Below are 18,888 nucleotides of genomic sequence, written 5' to 3'. Positions count from 1 at the left end.
ACTCAAGATGGGTGGAGTCTTTAAAAACTGCTCAAGTGTTCCCATGTCGATGCTGAAAGTTACCCCATCCAAATCAAGTGTACTGATCCACATTGCTGAAAAAGGCACTCCAAGATCTAGTGAAGATGAATGTAGAACAAGATCTAAAGACTCACATGTCTTCTCTAAGGATAAAGAGACCTCCTCCAAGTGTTGTATATAACAATCCACAATCGCATCAACCTCGAAAGAATGATCATATAGAGAATGAACAAGAGGGTCAAAGTGTTCCCTCACAACAATTAAAGAAGTATCATCTTCATCAAATAGAAGATGAATATCACCAATGATGTCTCCCAAATCTGCAATGTAGGACTACACAAACAAACCTACAATGCCTATCAAGTAGTCATCCCAATGAACTGAAGCTGGAAGACAAGGTATATCCTGCTGCATTGAATCACAAGAAGGCCAAACTATAGAAATATCTCCATCATCAAGTGCAATAGTGTTGGCATTTTTTATGTTTATGTTGTGATTGTCATTGATGGACACACACTTGCATAGAGATCCCCTTTATATGTATGAGCTTTGTCTCAACTGGTATTTGTACCAACTGGTATGTTGTATTATAGTCTTTAGACTATTGGTATTTTGCAGAATGTGTTTACCAGTCTGAAGCGACATGTCGACCCCAAGCGGTTCGTGGATCCCGAGTGATATGAGGGATTAAAGTAGCATAATACATTTTTCACCAGTCTTCATTTTTGTCTAATCGGCAACCGGTATCTTGTATGAACCGGTAATACTCTGTGATGAGTTACCAATCGACATTTTGTGATGAGTTACCATCCACTGATTGTTTGACAATGCCGACACTCTGGCGGTGCTTTTTGTGTCGTGTTACCGAGTATGTCCAGGTTCATTGAACCTAGGGAATTGGATTGTAAACCTATTGGACCGACATGAAATCATATTCCTTTAAAAGGACATCATGTCTAGGGTTTTAGGTTGTTGTTAGGGTTTTATGTTGTTGCAAGGGTTTAAGGTGGTTGATGAGTTTTTGTGAGAGCGATCTTAACTGAGAAGATCAAGTTTGTGAAGTGTAACAGAGTGAGAGTTATAGAAGACTGAAGTAATGCTGGAATGCATTAGCTATGAGCTATACTGGATCTAACCAAGCAATCTGTGCTATTTGCTAGATCATATACTTGTTGATTACTCACATCTTTAACAAGTCTGAAGCCCTTAATCAGGTAGGCTCAGAGTAGCCTTTGTAAAATCCTCTAACAAGGTGGTTCACCTCTGTGAATCTAAAATCCTCTAGCAAGGTAGTCCTTGATCGGACTTATCTCCTAACAGGGATTGAGATTCCTAACAGGATCTGTTTTGGTAAAGAACATTGTAAGACCTTAACCGATCTGGTTCCTATTCTGCAGATAGTGAATTGTGAGTTTCATCTCACTGTGGTTTTTCCCATTTGGGTTTCCACATCAAAATCTCTTGTGTTATGGTGTTATTACTTTTGTGGGTGAATGCATTATATGCTATTTGGTTTGCATGTGTGCTAACCGGTTTACTATTAGTCTAGCAAAGTGTTTAAGTGCAAAGATTTTTGGCATACTAATTCACCCTCCCCCCCCCTCTTAGTATTCATCAATTGGTATCAGAGCCAACCTTTCTATAAGTCTAACCACTTGAAAGGAGATATGGGGGAATACACTATGAGGGAACTTACTCACCGACTCACTCAGTTTGAGCAAGCCTATGATGAACTTATGATCAAATATAAGGCCTCTCAGGCAAAAAGAAGAGAGCATGCTGAAAAGCTGATGGAGCTAACTGAAAATAGTTCCTCTGATGAAGCAAACATGGAAGCTCTAATTCAAGAAGTGGAAAAGCTAAATGAGTCTAATGCCAATCTAAGAAAAGAGTTGGAAGGACGAACCATCAGAATGTGTCAGGAGCTGGAGAATAGGAGAAAAAATGAGGATCTGGTAAGAGATAAGGATCAAGAGATCTCCAAATTGAAACAAGAAATCAGTGCCCTAACCGCTCAACTCCATGAGAGCAAAGTGGAAAAGGAAGACATGCAAGGAGAATTGAACATTGCTATCTCTGAGAATGTTAACCTGCTGGAAACCAATGCTGCTATTTCCAAGGAACTCTCTGAGTCAAAGGAAATACTTGCTAAGTTCAATATGAGTTATGTCAGGCTAGAACAAAAGCTTGAATCTGCGCAACCGGTAAAGAATAAGTCTGGACTTGGTTTCTCTGGTTATGAGGAAGGTGAATCTTCTGGTACAAAAGATGGAGCATCAAAGAAGCAATCAACACCAAAGGAAAAAGGTAAGAAAAAGTTCAAACCTGTTTGCTTTAACTGTCTTAAGGAAGGACACATTGCCAATGTATGTAGAAGCGAGGCTTACAACAATTTTCCTTATTTTCTAAATGATAAGCCTAGATCCAATAAGTTCAATGGTCATTGTTATGCATGCAACAAGTTTGGGCATAGAGCATCTGAATGCAGGTCTGTTATGAACAACACCGAAAGATACCCTCAGAGGACTCAAGGAGTTGGTCCGGAATCTTTTGTGAACCGGAACCCCAACCGGTTTAATGCTTATAATCATCAGTCAAGAAACAATGGCTATCAACCAGCAACCGGATGGAGAGAAAACTGTTGGATTTGTCATGGTCATGGTCACACTGCTGCAACATGTAGAAGGAAGAATGATAACATGAATAATGGACCTTAGAGAGCACCTGGGTTGGTCTGCTATCACTGCAACAAACTGGGTCACATTGCCAGATTCTTTAGATCAAGAAAGAACATATCTAATGATATATCGGTCACTCCAGAAGGAAAGATTGATGTTGAAGCTGTTCAATTGGATACAAAGACAGTATGGAAGAAGAGATCCGATGAAGTGTTACAAGAAGAACCAGTTTTTGCACCTAGTGTAGAAGTTGTTGAACCAACAAACTAAGCTTCAGAAAAGGCTTAGGGGGAGCAAATAGCAAAATGCTTTCGAACCCCTAGTTTACACCGATAAAAGACCTTAACTGGTGTGTGTTGCCTGTCATTTGGTGGAAGACCAGAAATAGTAAAAAGGCAAATTAGGGTTTAAACCCTAATAGTGGAGCATTAATGATGGTAGGTGAGGAATATGCTTAAAAGGATTTTTTAAATCATTTCTCTCTATCATTTTTTTGAGCGAAGAAAGTTTTCAAAGTGCAGAGTGATGAAAAGGTGATTTGTGCTGAGATTTTGAGAAATTGAGAAACTGTGAAGGAGATTCAAATTCAAATTATAAACGGTCAAGTGAAGAACGCAAAGCGGTGATTCTGCAACCGACGGAGTGTGAGGTGAAGGAGAATTTGGAAGCCCTAAATTCACATGTTTTAAAAGGTATTTCTTGAGTTTTTAAGTTTCTATCATGGCTTCTGCATCTCATACCAGTTCTAGTGCATCTGTCGAGTCTGCAAGTTTTATTCAACGCAAGTCTAAGTATAATGCCCTATCACAAGTTCTGGCTAGTGTTATAGTAGAAGAAGGGATTTCTGATTACATAGATTGCAAGATTGAAGACCTAGGGTCTCTAGCTATCCACTCCCATCTAGGTTTGTTTTGTGGAAAAGATAAGAAGATCAAACCAGAGTATAGTATACTAGAGAAGAAGAAGCTCCACAATGATGTTTACTTCCTAGAGGATTTCACAGAGGATCATATAAGAATCATTCTAAGAAGAGTCCATGGTGACAAGATGTACCTGGAGAGAACGAATGATATTATGCCGCAGGCAATTCATGTCGTCGCCGGTTTTTGCAATACAGGGGATGTGCCAGCCCTAAGGAAGGTCAGTAAGATAGAAATGTCCAAGCTCACCAGTTCAGTGAGCGACTCACGAGGAATGACTATTAATTCCATCAAGGATGACCTCGTGAAGTATGCGTGCATGGTGATTGGATACCTGACATTCTCAGCCAGCAGAATTAACTCTGTATCTGTTGCAATGGTAAATGTCGCTTACCGAATGATCAAGGAAGACGCATCATTTGACCTCTGCACCGGTATGCAAAGGCAACTCCTATTGAATCTGAAATCAATCAAACAGGATAATGCATTGAAGCTCAAGTTTGGTCAGCTATTGGTCAGATTATTCTTTTATTTCCAAGGTTACTTCCCAGGAGTGGGAGACATTCAGTGGTCTGTGGACCAACCGATTACCAAGCAGATCAAAGAAAGTCTGCAAGCAGTCAGAACCGACTACCCTGATGTTCTGAACAAGTACTTTGATGAGTTCAGAAGCAAGATGAGCCTAAGGATGAGGATATCCAGTGACATAGTCAAGAAGTATGAAGATGATATCTGCTTTATCATCAAAGTTGATCAATGCATAATGGAGGCCATTGAGCCTAGACAGGAAGAAGTGGAGCCTATGGGCTATGAGGTGATGTATGATATGCTGGATGAGTATGCATCTACCCTAATTGCCTCACCCCTATATCCCAAGGTAAAGAGAACCGACGCGTATCTGGAAAGGGTTGCACCGGTTGTAGAATCCCTTGAAAAGAAAGGAAAGGCAGTACCTTCAGCATCAACACCAGTAATGATAATAAGTCCCAAAGTGACCAAGCGGTCACCTGCGAAGAAGAAACCAGAAGCGACACTTGCAAAAGTCTTCAAGAGGAAGAGGAAGACAAGGAATGCCTCACCGGACTCAGAAGAAACTGTGTCCGAGGAAAAACCTAAGAAGACAAGACAAGCAAAGAAAAAGACAAAGAGTGAACCGACAACATCGGCACCGGTAAATATTGACATTTCTTCCTACAAACCCTTGACACATTGTCAAAGGATTATCAAAAATGTTAAGAGAAAATTGCTTAGTGATTTAAAAGAATATTTTGATGATCTTTCTGATGTAGAAAAAGATGAAGTAGAAAAGGAAGTTATTAATTAGTTATGTGTTTGGGACCGGTCACCATCAGATATTAGGTCTGATGTATTTGATTTATTATACAATTCTTTGGATAGAAAATGGCGCATTGCCATTGAAAAAGAATAGGAAATAAGGGAGGAAATATTTGCACAATATTTCCCTGATGTATCCAACTCAGAACTCTATGAGGTTGTGGATAAATATAAAGGTCTCTTCTTCATGAGAAGAAGAAGACTTCAATTATTGGAAGGAAAAGCCTCTGAAGTGGTAAAAGATACCCACTTTCATGCACAAAATGCTCTGAAAATGCATCAAGTGGCAGAAGAAAACCGACAAGCTAAACAAGAACCAGAAATCAATAAGCCATATGAGGTGTATGATAGTGAAGGTGAACAGGTAATGGAGCAAATACAACCCATCGATGTTGACGCCTTAGATGGTGGAAATGTTACTCCAGATGCACTGGCAAAAGTTTAACAACAGGAGAAGTAGGAGGAAGACAAGAGAAAATAGGCAGAGGAAGACAAGAGAAAGCAAGCTGAAGACAGACAGGAAGCGGCAAAGGAACTGGCAAAGTAGAGGAAAAAGGATGAAGATGAGGAGAAGCGGAAAGATGAGGAAAAGAGAAAAGAGGAAGAGGAGAAAAGAAAAGAAGATGAAGAGAAAAAGAAGCAAGAAGATGAAAGGAAAAAGAAAGAAGAAGAGGATAAGGAAGAGGAGAAGAGGAAGGAAGCTGAGAAAAAGAAGAAGGAAGAGGAAGACAAGGAACAGGAGAAGAAAAGGGAAGTAGAGAAAAAGAAGAAGGAAGAAGAAGAAAAGGAAGAGGAGAAGAGAAGAGAAGCGGAGAAGAAAAAGGCTGAGGAGGAAAAAGAAGAGGTGAAGAGGAGAGAAGCAGAGAAGAAGAAAGATGAAAAGGACAAGGAAAGAGAAGCGGCAAAGAGCACCCAGATGGAGACTCCGAAGGCAACCGGTAGTCAAGCCAAACCGGCTGACCTCACCAGTCCTATCGACATCCAATCTGCAAGTGAAATGGAGTTGATGCAGAGCATCAAAGTTGCCCAAGAATGACTTGAAAACATACGGAGGAAGAAGGAGCAAGATGTAATTCAAGCAGATGTGGACACTCTTACTAGTTTGATACCCGGTACTAACCTTCCGAGCGCTGAATCATCACTGGCCAAACTAAAGCTCCTATGCATAGTAGTGGATGATCAGGTGCGGAGCCTAGAAGAGGTAGCAAAGGCAAATGTCAAGAAGGAGCATCAAAAAGCTCTAAATATAGCTATGGTGAAAAAGTTGAATGAGCTCCGGTCTGATCTGCAAAAAGAACAAAAGGATATAAGGGACACTGTAGATGAAGGGAATCTGCTACTCAGCAAGATCTGCCAACCCCATCTGTTCTATGATGATTTGCTAGCTCAGAAGCATAAGCTTCAAACAGACTTACAGTCCTACATGAGCACATTCAAGCCGCCTTATGACTCCTTTACAACTTATGGGCAAACCATTCACCAGTTTCACATCCAGTCAGCAAAAATGGAGCAAGAGATCAGCACCTGGTCTAGAGATTTGTAGGAGCTACAACTGGTTCTACTCCCACATTTGAAAATACTTCAAAAGTGCTATCTTAATCTGGATGCCTTAACGGTGACATAGGAGATGAGCACAATAGACACCATGGAAGAACAGGTCTCCTAGATGCAGATAGAGAAAGAAGTAGCCACCTCCCTACTTGAGTCCTGGTCTTTATCGATGAAACAATTCTTGTAGGACTTTGAATCTATTTTTGACAAGTATTATTCCTTATTGTCATAAAATTTTATTATTTTAATATCAAATGAAAATAGGGTTGCTCAGTTGTACTTTGTCATTGTTGGCAAAGGGGGAGAAGTATTCTATTTGGGAGAAGTATAGGGGAGAAGTATCTAGTAATCAAAACTTTGATATATGCTCTGAATATCTCAATGTTTATGCTCTATATGCAAAATTGTTATACATTGTATTGTCAAAGGGATAGTGTATATGCTTAGGGGAGCAATTTTGCTAATGGCATGATTTTGTTGTAAAACACTTAGATGTCAAAATTTTATTTTCCTAAGTGTTGCCATCAATGCCAAAGGGGGAGATTGTTGGCATTTTTTATGTTTATGTTGTGATTGTCATTGATGGACACACACTTGCATTGAGATCCCCTTTATATGTATGAGCTTTGTCTCAACCGGTATTTGTACCAACCGGTATGTTGTATTATAGTCTTTAGACTATTGGTATTTTGCAGAATGTGTTTACCAGTCTGAAGCGGCATGTCGACTCCAAGCGGTTCGTGGATCCCAAGCGGTACGAGGGATTAAAGTGGCATAACACATTTTTCACCAGTCTTCATTTTTGTCTAACCGGCAACCGGTATCTTGTATGAACCGGTAATACTCTGTGATGAGTTACCAATTGGCATTTTGTGATGAGTTACCATCCACCGATTGTTTGACGGTGCCGGTACTCTAGCAGTGCTTTTTGTGTTGTGTTACCGAGTATGTCCAGGTTCATTGAACCTAGGGAATTGGATTGTAAACCTATTGGACCGACATGAAATCAGATTCCTTTAAAAGGACATCACGTCTAGGGTTTTAGGTTGTTGTTAGGGTTTTATGTTGTTGCAAGGGTTTAAGGTGGTTGATGAGTTTTTGTGAGAGCGATCTTAACTGAGAAGATCAAGTCTATGAAGTGTAACAGAGTGAGAGTTATAGAAGACTGAAGTAATGTTGGAATGCATTAGCTATGAGCTATACTGGATCTAACCAAGCAATCTGTGCTATCTGCTAGATCATATACTTGTTGATTACTCACATCTTTGACAAGTCTGAAGCCCTTAACCGGGTAGGCTCAGAGTAGCCTTTGTAAAATCCTCTAACAAGGTGGTTCACCTCTGTGAATCTAAAATCCTCTAGCAAGGTAGTCCTTGATCGGACTTATCTCCTAACAGGGATATAGATTCCTAATAGGATCTGTTCTGGTAAAGAACATTGTAAGACCTTAACCGGTCTGCTTCCTATTCTGCAGATAGTGACTTGTGAGTTTCATCTCACCGTGGTTTTTCCCATTTGGGTTTCCACGTCAAAATCTCTCGTGTTATGGTGTTATTACTTCTGTGGGTGAATGCATTATTTTCTATTTGGTTTGCATGTGTGCTAACCGGTTTGTCTGCTAAACTGTTTTACCAGTTTACTGTTAGTCTAGCAAAGTGTTTAAGTGCAAAGATTTTTGGCATACTAATTCACCCCCCCTCTTAGTATTCATCAAATAGGTGATGTGATATCAATAGGAGATGAAATGCAAGGCTCAAGAATGGGTTCACATGTGAGAATACCCAAGTTCAAGTACCCAAATTTTCCTCAATATCTAAATCATCACAAGAAGTGTGATCAACATATGAAGAATCAACTGCATGAAAAGGACCAAAATGTAAAAAGGAGTTCAATCTAGATGCATGATCAACCAAGTCAGTTACAATGATAGATCTACTCTCCAGGTCTCTAATGATAACTAAATTAGGTGTGAACTCCACAATTCTCCTTATTGCCCCATGAGTGATTTGATAGATGGAAAGAAGATTGTTTCTCAAGAGAGGTACCCACAACACATCATTGAAGGATTTATCCAAAATAGAATTAGATCCTTTCCCAATCACATCCATGTATTTATGATTACCCATCAAAATTTGTGGCATGTGGCAAGGCACAAATGAAGAGAAAATAGACTACAAAGCTGCCATATGATGAGAAGCTCCTGAATCTAGAAGCCATTTCCCTCAATCATGACTTGTAGTAGCACAAAGATCTTGTCCCTTTCCTTTATCTGTCCCAAAAGAGTGATCCTTTCCTTTATCCTTTTCTTTGGAAGAAGAAGCCAAAGTAGACATTCTAGAAGGCAAATTGATTATATTATTCTCAAGAAGATGTTTTAATTCATCAATATCCTTCTTGTAACAACGTTGTTCATCATGTCCTAACTTCTTGCAATATGTAAAAAAAAGATTATCCTTATATGATTTCCTCTTAGGTGAGGACGTAGAATCACCTTGTTGTGGAGAGGATGATTGTGCTCCATCTTTTTGTGGTTTTGACTTAGACTCCTTTTGGTTCTTGCCTTTTCCTAGATTGCTTTTATTCCCTTTATTAGCCACCAAAGCTTGTGAATTTGAAGATTTGGAATCCCCATCTTAGTCAACTTAGATTTCTCAAGTATCAACATCTTCGTAAATGCATCAAATGATGGTGGTGTATGAGGCACCTTGAGCCAACCGATGGATGTGAAAGCTAGAAACAAAGGTTGCACACTTTGATGGAAGCTTGTCCAACAAGTTGTAAACCAATTGAGCATCCTTTTTTTCAATGCCACAATCCTTAAGCTTTGCTCTTATCTCATTTTCTTTCATGACATAATCTTAAATTGTATCAAAATCCTTGGGATCCAATGTTGTGAGTTCACGATCAAGCTTGTAGCCCTTAATCTCATCAACTTGACTATACAATTTCTCATAAATATCCCAAGCCTCTTTAACTGTAGTACACCTCTCAATGTGAAAAATGAGGTCATCTTATGCATACTTTCGCAATGTTCCAAGTGCCATAGAAGCTTTCATGATCCATTCAACTTGAGCATTAGGATCAGGTGGTGTTGTTATTGTTCCATTTGCATAATGAACGAGTCCTTTTTCCATTAACTTACTCCATGATTTAATTTTCCATGATGCATTTTTATGTGGAGTTAAAAGTGGAAATTTAGGAGAACCCATAGCACCAAAATGAAAAAAACAAGATAGAAAGAGGCACAATCACACAAGAAACCTCCCCAAATTCACTCAATCAAAGAACCCCCCCCCAAAAAAAAAAAATTAAAAAAATGATGATTTGGCACTTTATGCTTAGTGCGTGTACAATGGGCCACTTGCAAAAAATGGCAAAGTTGACTTATGATTTCAACTTTACAACTGCCTTAAATAGGCTAGAAGAGACTCCAAAAAATATTGCAAGAGATCTAAACAGAGATCCAAGAAAAATACAAGTACCAAATAGGCCAAAAATGACCAAATATTGAAAGTACAACTTCTACTCAAAATGGTGAAAATCAAATAGCATTGTGTGAAAGCAGACAAAAAATTATGCACTTAAAAAAAATGGCACCTCAAAAGGAGATTGTATGACCCCAAACAAAGCCTCTGAAGTTGCAAAATTGAGGATTGAATAGGTATATCTGTGAAAAATTTATACACCAAAATCAGAAAATTCTACCACCACTATGAAGAGCATGAAAAATTAGCCCAAATAAAAAAAAATTGCACCAAAAAAGGAGCTAAAATGAGCAAGTTATGGGCCTCCAAAGTTGGCTTGCAAAATCAAAAGGCACATTGGAGAGGGGATCCAAAAATTTAAAAAAGACGCTAACATAGTACTAACATCATAAATCCATGAGGTTAAATTTGACGTTTGTCTGTTTGTCACCAAACTATCGCCCTCCCCTGTGTAGCAAGTACGTACTGTATAGATGTGACATGTGGCAGAATGCAATTGGGCTAAACAGTAACATGTCAGTATTGATGCTAACTTGGCCTGTAAGGATAGTCATGATGGACTTTAAAAGAACTGATACCAAAAACAAAACTACTTCAACACTAACCGGTAGATGAACTTAACAAAGCTTTTAAACACAATGCATGTAATCCAAAATGATATAATTAACAACATTCACAAAAGGTTAAGAATCCACCATAACACAAGTGTTTGTACATGGAAAACCCAAATAAGTAAAAACCATAGTGAGATGGAACTCACAAGTTAACTATCTGCAGTCATAGATAATTGACCGATTAAGGTCTACAAAGTGCTCTGTTAGGTGACAGGCGTTGTGTAACAACATGGGAACTCTCGCATACCCACCACTATCATTCTCCAGGACATCATCTGTGTTACTCTCTCTCTTTCTCTTCCTATCGGTTGTTTCCTTCTGAAAAAAATATTGTAGGTACTCTGACTCATCATTTTGCTTTGTTGACACTATTTTCCAAATCTGCTTTGCTCATTAAAAACACATTCGAGAAGAATATTGCTGTAGGTTTCCTTGTTTGTCATGGCAATGCACCCATGGTTCAATTTCAGACCCTTCTTCCTCCTATTCAACACACACACACAAATCCATTAGTCAATTTTCTTAGGAGAGCATACATGATAAACATTATTTAAACAAACTTATAGTAAACATAGTGCATACGCGTTGTTTATAGTAAACATAGCATGTACGCGTTGTTTATAGTAAACATAGCCTGTACGCACTGTTTATAGTAAACATAGCGCGTACGCGCTACTTAAAACATAAGTATCCTGTACGCGCTTTTGACTGTTTAGGCTTGGAAATAGGCCTGGATGACAAAGCTATGGTTTAGAAGTTTGATTTCCCTCCATTTCCCTCATTTTTGACGTGTTTTATTTTATCAACTTGGTTTATCGACTTTGTCATCATCAGGTTTACACTTCATCAAGTGGGTATTTCTAAAATTGCCACCATATTTTACCCATCTTCTGAGCTTTCTAACCATATAATATTTTTAAAATTTGAACAACAATAACATATTATTATTGAATTTCTTTTACTAGTGTCTCCATAGTTCTCACAGACATAAGTGCACCATGTTTTTAATAACTTTTGATATACTTATCCAAATTTAAATTTTTTTATATATTATTGTAGTACACTTGATTATCTACAATTTAAAAAAAATAAAATTGTATTTTCTATTTGTTTAGTGCAACTTATGCTTCATGCACGAACATGTACCTAATTTTTCAGGATGTGCTCGATTGGAAAAATCATAAAAAAAAAAAAACTCAAAAACAAATTACAAAAAAATACACATCTTCTAGTGCTCACTCTTAACTATCTTTTCGCCAAAGGATTTGTTAAAATACGAAATCTAACTAGGACTTTTTTGATGTGCACGTCAGACACTATGTTATGTTTTTCAAAAAAAATCAGGGTCTATTTTTCGTGCGCGAAGGATTTGGTCCCCTTCATCTTATCCAATTTTGAAAAAGTTTAGTAGTTTGGAAACTAGATTCAGAGTAATACAATATTTTTTGTTTGATTATCTTCATATCTTGAGTGGATGACTTTCAAATTTTGCCTCCAAGTTCAGGTTCACCTGATTTGAAAAAAAAAGTGTCCACTTATACCCCCCGTTTTGACCACCATCTTTGTGCACTTACCCATTAAAGGGTTAGAGTTTCAAGATGAAATAAAGAAAAATGATAGCTCAATAGAGAGGATAATGGACTGACAAAGAGGGTATAAAAAATTTATAGGAAATCATACAATGAGCTCAAAGATTCAACAAACGATAATGATATGACTGAGACAAAGTCCTAAAAAAAACTCTTCTTTCAATATAGTGAAAATGATAAAGACATGGACATGGTTGCATAAGGATAAAGTGACAAATATAAATAAAAGTGTTATTCATGCAAATAAGAGTCACATAAAAATAGCCATAACAATCTCCCTTAGAGAAGTCTTAGCACAAATACATACCTAATACAATTTAAAGGCAAGAAGATATGTATGATAAATTATAGTTTGAAATGGAACATAGCAGTCCATTATGCAAGAGTACAGGGTATGCAAAAAGAATATTAATGCAGTCTTGAAGGCATGGACATTGAGAAAAGGGACAATATTAATAAGACAAAGCACACAGGTTTTTGACAAGAGATAATCATGAAGCTAATAGCCATTGATAGTAAAAGTCCAGTGTTTTGTAATAGTAAGAGAGGTGTTTTTGAGAAGTAAATCCTAGTTAGAGGCAATCCTTCAAAGTTACCAAAAGAATGATAGACCCTATGATAAAGAAAGCACAAAGATAAATAAGGGTTGTAAAGCCATAACATACTTATTTGCTTATGGCTATCAAATTAGGATTGACCATGAAATCTGAGTTTTCTTTCACTGGCAATGTAAAAGGGAACTATTTTTGTAGTTAAAGAATAGAATTAAAACAGTGAGAAGACATAAGAGTATGAGGATCCATAAGACATTCATGAAGCACAAGAACCCACAAGAAATATTTTGCATTAGTCAACACAATCCATACAATCCCAATGGTGATACGATCACAATCATAAGGGTTTTACATTGTACAAAGTTTTGTCAAATCAAGGAAATCTAAGACAACAATTAGAACATATTGGGCATATGCTAATGTAAATACAATGCAAGCTATATAGTCTTTTGGTATCCTGTGAATTGTAAGAGAACATGGTGACAATGATCATAACAGGACCCAAGTAATTCAAAGTAGATTCAATGGAAGCAAAAGACATAGAAAGGGCCTTTCTCCATATCAAGGATTGAGAAGAAACTACAACATAAGGACAGATTTGAAGACCATTTCAGGACAAAATAGTTATTAATGTATCAAATCATATCAAAGATAGAGGATCTTGTCAAGATAATACAAGGACAATATGGAGATTGTAAATATTACAGTGTGTTGGTAGTCATTTAATCAAGCATAGATTCAGAAAAATAGTGACAACAAACCTTAGACAAAATATTTGTAGTCATTTAAGCAATGATAGAGTTTGCGAAGTGTCCTGATGAAGACCATATTCACAAAGTTTATAATAGTCCATTAAAGGCATAATAGTCATAGAGGGAAGACTCAAATACATGAAATAGATTAGCATGAGAAATCTAGGGAGCAACATAAAAAGACCTTAATGCAACCACAATGAGCAAGATTCCTCAGGGGCTTCTATATAATAGGTCAGAGCAACAATGAAAAAGTTATGGTCCGAGCCAAAGAAGATCATCAATGCATCAAAATAAAGATAGTCTTGGCTCTAAAAACATATCAAGATAGAGGTGCAAGAAACCTTGGAATCCATAAACCCAATCACAATGATCATGTCAAAGTAGCTCATAGGTTGATGCCAAGAGTTCACAGTCATGGGACAATGTAAAGTACAATCAAAAGAAATGCAAATTTCAGTGGTAAAAGGACAGTGATACAAAATTGAAAAAGGATACAAAGAAGTCAGATCTGTTGATAAACAATGCTAAGATTCTCAAATTCATGTGATGAAGATGATAAGAAAAGGGCAATACATAGTGAATTGCTATAAAAATAGTGTTAGGATGCATTGAGATTAATAAGTATAAGAATAACATAATCCTTACACAGAATAACAGTGGTAGCATCTTACCTAAGTATAACACAATCACAATGTATCTCTTAGTCCAAAGATCAATTTTGAAACCTAGAAAGGTGGGTTTTTACTCATGCTTCATTTTAGGCCTTGAAAGCTTCAGTTTAGACCTTGAAAGGAGTCAGTTTTTAAAAGTTTGAAGCAATATTAAAAATCCCATGTCATGGAAAATATATGAGTTAAGGGCAATTTTGAGAGAATGACTAACTGAGTTACTTCAGCTATAGTCCCCTTTTGAAGCAATTTTCTAGTGAGAGGGGGTTGTCTATGAATAAGATCCACATTTATGTGAGGATTTTAAGGCCTGATGAGAAATTCTACACTTGATTTGGAGGCCTTAATGAATTATACATTAGTAAAGATGAGTTTTGAATCCAAGAACAACTTTTTTCTCTCAGTTTTGACCCTCTTTTAATGAGATTTTCTCTCGTGTATGACCCCAATGTCCTTATCCACTTTCTTTGAGATAAATCAACAATTCAAGAGCAATTCTTGGAGCCACATTAGCATGCCTTCAGTAGTTAACATCCAAATCAACAAGGAAGCAGGGAAGAACTTTTGATTTTACTTCATATACTCCATTTCTCAGCTTCAGAAGGGTCCTTCTCTAAGCATTTTCTTAAATGTAATCAGGTGCAAAATATCTATGGAGACATTTTGTAAATATTTTTAGAGTTGTTTCCATTCTTTGTAATTAGATTCTTCAAGATTAATAAAAATAGTTGTTCCTTCATGTTCTCTTGTATCAATTTCATAGTATTGTATGCAATCATGAAATTCATCGTGGTTTAGCATGAGTCCTTTAATTTCTATGCATATTTACTATGTTTCAAGCAAGTTTCTTAAAGTTGACTAGTTTATATGTTGTGCAAAATCTTGTTTTAAACTTTGTTATTGTATGAATTTCATCATCTATGCAAATTTGAGATAGGTAGCCTACATATGAAATGTTTATGGTCCTGTAAGTTTGAATAGGTTGTGAACAAGGCAGTCTTGAATTGGTCCTTTTGTAATCATTCCAAGCATTTTGGTGCATCACCTCAAGTAGTTGTAGTTTTCATTTCATATGCATACTTTTTACCCCTTTCCTGACAAGGCAAGCAGTTTAGGTGATATCTAGAGGGAATCCCAACCCTTTATTTGGAGGTCTACTTTCACCATAGGATACCCACAACCTAAAAAAAGTCCCATGTTGCACATGATTGCTAAACTCTCATAAGTTTGGCATTAGGCGCAATCCCTTGTGACAACAATTAGATTGTCCTACAAGGGGGGAAAGGAGCTTGGCGAGATAGGAGGCAAGTTTATAGATCAGGGAGTCTATGGTATCCATTATGGACTTGAGGGGAATACTTTCTTTATGGATTTTTGGACCCCATTAATGCAGGGTGTGACCTCTTTCGTTAGAATAAGCCTCCTTTTTTTAATATAAATACTCGTTTTGATATGATATATACAAGAGTTTGTCTTTGGTAACACATAAGATACACTCTTTAGATCTAGTGATATCGTCTACTCTTTGCATGTTTAAAATACCCTTCTTAGGTCTTTTACATGGTTTGCTCTATTTTTAGAGATGAAATTATTTAGAAAAATTCAAAAATGTAGACTCAACTTTGCATACTGAAAAATGAATAGTGTGATCCTAAGGTGAATATTAATCTTAAATTCTCTATTATAGATCCCATGACACTTCAAATTTCATAACAATCACTTGGATCATTTCTTCTTCGTATATCAAGCTAACACTATTATTTTTATTTTTATTTTTGCATTTTATTATCACAATACTTCATAATCAATGCCCTCACTTATTTGTTTAGTAGTCTAGATAAATCCGTGTTTGTGAACATGCATATTATTAAATAAGTCTAGACCATCCTTAACCAAAAGAAAACTTTCTCTATACAAATATATATGAAAAGTCAAAAAACAATAAAAAATAAAATAAAATTGAATTGAACTAATCAATACTTATAATCACATTTTAAGATTATAAATACCAATCTATTTTTAAACATTATCATTAAATCATAACAATAAAAAATAAAATTTAACCAATACAAATAATAATTTACCACATTTTAATATAAATAAAATATTAAATTATAAAACTTTTGATTATTGCAAATATATTTATACATTAATGACACTAAAAAAAATCAGCCAACCTTAAACAACAACACACTAACCTTTGACTTAATGTGTGTTTTCTACATAGGTCCACATCTAACTTGTGTTTGTCAGTTCCTTTGTTAGAGAGTAGAAATGTACCCTGGTTGGTGGCTCGTGTGGGCCCTCCCAACTCCTCATGTTGGCCCCTTGTGTTCACCGTTTCCTCACAGTTACTCCCATCTTCCATTAGTCCCGCCTAAAGTTGAATTATTTAAAAAAATTTCTCTCGCCCAACCAATATCCATGTGCATATCTCCAATCGTGCATATCTCATATTCTCACATGTGCTAAATCCAAGCTTTGAAACATGTATGGACATCCATCGAAGCATGATGGAAGAATGCTTATTGTCATATATAGCAATTAGAAATGCTTTGATAAACATGTATGCAAAACCGTGGATTGCTGGATATACACAATGAATTCGTTGAAAAGGAATTACAAGCTTCCAACCAAATGTGATTTGTAGGTGTAAAACAGAGTCTACAACCCCTGCTAGCATTCTCACAACCTATGTGAAAATGGGATCTTTGGAACAGGGTATGGACATCCATCAATGACACGAGAATTTCGTAGATGTTGCAGCTACAACTACCTTAACAAACCTGTATTCAAAATGTGTAAGCATAGACCAGGCATGTGAACTGATTGACAAAATGCCCCCAAGAAATTTTGTTTTCAAATTTTGATATTAATCAAGCCATATCTACAAAGTTGTAATAAAGCAAATAAAGAGTCAATTCTATTAGATTTTCACAATCCATGATAATGAAGAGAGTTTAGTTAACTATAAAGAGTGTTTGTCCACATGTTCTTACCATTGCAATCCACCCCTTATTTCATTTGCAGATAGGTTACATTTTTTAATATAATTATACATATTTCTAATTGTTATTATATCGTCATGAAATTTTCATCTCAATTTTTTCAAATTTCTTACCTCTTAAGTATGTCAAATAATAACATTCACTTTCTTGAGTCTCTAATGTTATAATCAAGGCATAATTGGTTCAAGTTTAAGAGAGAGTCTATATGCCTTCGAATATCAATGTTAGGAGCTTGAAAGTAAATCAATTATATTTTCTCAATAACCTCTTCAATGTTTGCGAGAGTATGTTTGTTTATACTAATGAACTGCTCTTTAGTCTTGATTAATTTAATTTTCCAATTTAAATGCATCCATCCACTCAATAAACAGTCTACATTTTGAATTATTAAGAATATTTTATGCTATCATGATTTTAAAGTTACAATCTTTATCTCTCTAATTAATGGTAAGTGAAATTCCGATGCCAACAACCTCAAATCCTCTTTTTTTTTTTTTTCGGTAATAGGCCAAAGACCAAATATTTTATTGATTTAAAGTATATTACATCTCAGTTCAGTGTGGGCACTGGTAGGAAAGAACCGAGGCAAGAAAACCTCCAGTCTAGCCCAAGGAAGAATAACTTCCTAGAAAAGTACAGAGTCTTATGATGATATTTCTACCTTACATTGCTTGGCATTATTGCCATTGAAATAAAAATGTGAAAATTATACAATTATGTGGAATTTATGGAAGTTCTGGAAGCTTTATATTTTCTCTCAGATATAGACCCTGGGTTGAGGCTTGAAAGATATTATCTTTCCCTCTTGATATCCTTGCCCTGCAAAACATAACACCATGCACTCGAAAAGCCTGCAAACATCTTGAATTACCATGTCAACATATGTTAGTCTGATCAAGCACCACATTGAAATGGATCTCTGAAATAACTATACTAAATCCCAGATCGAGCCAAGAAAGGAGTTGTATAGCATAGTACCATCAGGGTGGTGGAGACCGAATATCACCATAACAAACAAAATTATGGATCTGTAGGGGGGCATCATGGTGAGTTAATCCACTTATCCTTGGGTGTGAAACCTCTTTTGTCAATTTGTCGAGCATTCATGATGATATTTATCAGTTATCTTTACCAATTGCACAGTGGTTATAGAAGGCATTTATTTGAATTTATGATGAAGTGACGTTTTTAAGATCTATGTAGATCCTCGTGGTAGAAGGTGATCATTCGCCCAGCAGCACTACATATCAGATATCAGTGCTCATCAATTTTATGGCCGCCCCATTTTTGATGGACTCATGAACTTCGGTGGCTTAACTTTAACTTCCCTCGAAATGTCATGTTTCATTGATGTCTCCTAAGTTTCGATGAAACTATCATCATTGTTAAGGAGCATTGTGGTTGCATCGCTCTCTACACTTTCACCGAAAGGCTCTACCTCCCGCATTCATGTCGATGAAAACTTCCATCGGCTCATCGAGACCCTGCTTATGGGGTGTTGGGACTCATAAAATTGTGATGAATTTGGGAGGCCCATTTCAAAAATTTTGTATATGCACTTCATCTTGGTGTGTTTCTAGCAGTTTTTGAATTTTTGCCTTATCGACAAAACCTACCCTGATCGACAGGACTTACCCCGATGAGGCCACTGGACTGTGGAATAGACCGGAGTATGTTATCAGGTACCAGGGCGAGTGGTTTTATGCTACC

This window comes from Cryptomeria japonica, chromosome 8 (genome assembly GCF_030272615.1).
Source record: "Cryptomeria japonica chromosome 8, Sugi_1.0, whole genome shotgun sequence".
Classification (NCBI taxonomy): Eukaryota; Viridiplantae; Streptophyta; class Pinopsida; order Cupressales; family Cupressaceae; genus Cryptomeria; species Cryptomeria japonica.
Note: the sequence above shows the minus strand (reverse complement) of the source record.